Raw genomic sequence first — 3,311 nt, 5'->3', positions numbered from 1 at the left:
AATGAAATATTGTGATTTGATCTAACATTTAATTTTATGTCAATTTATATTTATGCATTTATATATATATTATGGGTACCATGTATTAAATATCGGCTGATATTAATATAGTGGGAACTATATTATATGATATACTTGTTTAAATATTTAATTGTTCTTTTTATGTTTATATTTATTCATCTATATATATATTATGGGTACCATGTATTAAATATCGGTTAATCTGATATTAATATAGTGGAAACTATATTATATGATATACTTATTTAAATATTTCATTGTTCTTTTATGTTTATTCTTATTTTAGTTTCTTTTATTTATTTTTATTAAGCAATCTTAAATAAACCAACAATGAACCTTTGAAACCTTGACAATTTTATAATTTGTGTATTTGAAGTTTCATAATAATATTTTCATCTATAATATATCATGCTAAAATTAAACTTACAGCATCCTCTCCGTGGATCGATCTCGTACTCACGAGTATATTACTTGCAGACAACCTACACTTGGGTGAATTACAATTTAAGTTGTAGAAAGTTTTTGGCGCCGTTGCCGGGGAGGTATAAATTAAGTTTAATTTTGTTATTATGTAAATAGTATGTTGTTTTTAATTGTATGATTGCTTGGAGTCGTAAACAAAGTGGTAGACTTGTTTGAGTAACTGAAAATATTTTAAACATGGACGATAATTCTAATAATCAAGATAATAATAATAATAATAATAATAATCATCAAGAACATGAACAACCAAGAACACTTAGGCACCATATGAATCCAATAAGAACTAGTACACCATCTTGTTTAGTTTTTCCTCCTGATGCATCTAATTTCAATTTTAAGCCACAAGTCATTCAACTTTTACCAAATTTTCATGGCTTAGATTCTGAAAATCCATATTTGCATTTAAGAGAATTTGAGGAGGTTTGCAACACTTATAATGATCAAAATTGTAGCATGGATATTGTTCGATTAAAGCTTTTCCCTTTTTCCTTAAAAGATAAAGCTAAAACATGGTTGCAAAATTTGAGATCAAGTTCAATAAGATCATGGGAAGAAATGCAACAACAATTTCTAAAAAAGTTTTTTCCTTCCCATAGAACAAACTCTTTTAAAAGACAAATTACAACTTTTTCTCAAAAACAAGGGGAAACATTTTATCAATGTTGGGATAGATATAAAGAGTTACTTAATACATGCCCACATCATGGTTTTGAAATATGGAAGATAGTTTCTCACTTTTATGAAGGTTTAATACCTAAAGATAGGCAAATGATAGAATTCATGTGTAATGGAACTTTTGAAGATAAAAACCCAAATGAAGCTATATAATATTTGGAGTCATTAGCAGAAAATGCTCAAAATTGGGATAATATAGGCTCAATTGAACCACCAATTAAAACCAATAATTCAACAAATGGGGGTGGTATTTATCATCTTAAAGATGATGTAGATGTTCAAGCTAAACTTGCATCTTTAGAAAGAAAAATCGAGTCATTAGAAATGAAAAAGAGTGATCAATTAAAAAATGTTCAAGAAATTGTTTGTCATATATGTGACACACATGATCATCTTACAAAAAATTGTCCTACTTTGCCTTCATTTAAAGAATGTCTCCATGAACAAGCCAATTATGTTAACAATTTTAAAAAACCAACATTAGATCCTTTTTCACAAACATATAATCCTGGTTGGAGAAATCATCCTAATTTTAGTTGGGGGAACGATAATAATGCACAACCTTCACAACAACCTTTTCACAATAACCAAAGTCATCAAGGTTATGCTCCTTATATCCCACCTCTAAGAAAACATTTTGAAGATGAAATTCATGCATACATTCAAAAGTAAGAGTCTATCAATATTCAAAACATTCAATCTATGAATGATTTGAAAGAAACTCTTGCAAAATTTGCATCTGCACTTAATATTCATGAAAAAAGAAAATTTCCATCTCAACCACAACCTAATCCTAAAAATCAAAATCAAGAAAAATTTGATCAAGTAAAATCTGTTATTACTCTTAGAAGTGGTAAAATAGTTAATGATCCATATAGTGATGAAAACAAAGATCAGTCAAACTCAAAGAGTAAGGATGAAAATCTTGATACTTTCGAGAAAGATGATACTTTGAGTCCTAAGATTAAGAAAGTTGATGATAAATTATCTGAAATAATATGTGAGTCAAATAAATATATTCCTTTCCCTCATGCATTAGTTAATAATAAAAAACAAAAAAATGATTCTGATATTTATGAAGTTTTTAAACAAGTAAAAATAAATATTCCATTATTAGATGCTATTAAACAAGTGCCTTCTTATGCAAAGTTTTTAAAAGATTTATGTACTGTGAAAAGACAATTGCATGTAAAGAAGAAAGCATTCTTAACGGAGCAAGTAAGCTCTATTATTCAAAATAATTCTACCTTGAAATATAAAGATCCCGGTTGTCCAACAATTTCATGTATTATTGGAAAAAATAAAATTAAAAAAGCTTTGTTAGATTTGGGAGCAAGTGTGAATTTAATTCCTTATTCAGTTTATGAAAAGCTTAAGTTGGGAGATTTAAAACCTACATCTGTCACTCTTTTACTAGCCGATAGGTCAATCAAAATACCTAGAGGTATCATAGAAGATGTGTTAGTTCAAGTCGATAAATTCATATATCCTGTGGATTTTATTGTCTTGGATACACAACCAATAGAAGTACATAACGAAATTCCAGTAATATTGGGACGTCCATTTCTAGCAACTTCAAATGCTTTAATTAATTGTCGAAATGGAATAATGAAATTGTCTTTTGGAAATATGACTTTAGAACTTAATGTGTTCAATTTATGTAAACAACCAAGTATTAATGAAGATGAAGATGATAATGCAATAGAAACAATTGTGGAAGAAAATATACACCAAGAAAACTTAAATCAACAATCTGAAGTTTGTTTAGTGGAAAGTTTTGATTCAAAAAATGTTTTTAAATCAAAGTTATTTGAAGAAATTAATGAACTTGAAGAAGTAAAAGAAAATGATCATCCAAAACTTAAATTAAAACCCTTGCCAATAGAACTAAAATATGCTTTTGTTGGTGAAAATCAAACATATCCTATTGTAATATCTTCTACCCTCTTACCAAAACAAGAAGAAGATTTAATAACACTACTTAAAAAACACAAAAATGCAATTGGATGGACTTTGCAAGATATAAAAGGTATAAATCCTTTAATCTGCACACATAGAATTCACTTGGAAGAAAATGCTAAAACATATCAACAACCACAAAGAAGATTAAATCCACATGATAGGTTACACCT

At 27.9% G+C, this 3,311-nt stretch overlaps 1 non-coding gene across 1 annotated transcript; it reads right to left on the bottom strand.

The window, feature by feature from the left end:
- Positions 1-1,103: 1,103 nt before the first annotated feature.
- LOC140894074 (small nucleolar RNA R71) lies at positions 1,104-1,214 on the bottom strand. Its single transcript, XR_012153627.1, has one exon. It is a non-coding gene; the product is annotated as a small nucleolar RNA R71 (small nucleolar RNA).
- Positions 1,215-3,311: the final 2,097 nt, after the last annotated feature.

Source organism: Henckelia pumila, chromosome 3, assembly GCF_033568475.1.
Source record: "Henckelia pumila isolate YLH828 chromosome 3, ASM3356847v2, whole genome shotgun sequence".
Classification (NCBI taxonomy): Eukaryota; Viridiplantae; Streptophyta; class Magnoliopsida; order Lamiales; family Gesneriaceae; genus Henckelia; species Henckelia pumila.
The sequence above is the reverse complement of the archived record's forward strand: the minus strand, read 5'-3'. Positions and strand labels throughout refer to the sequence as shown.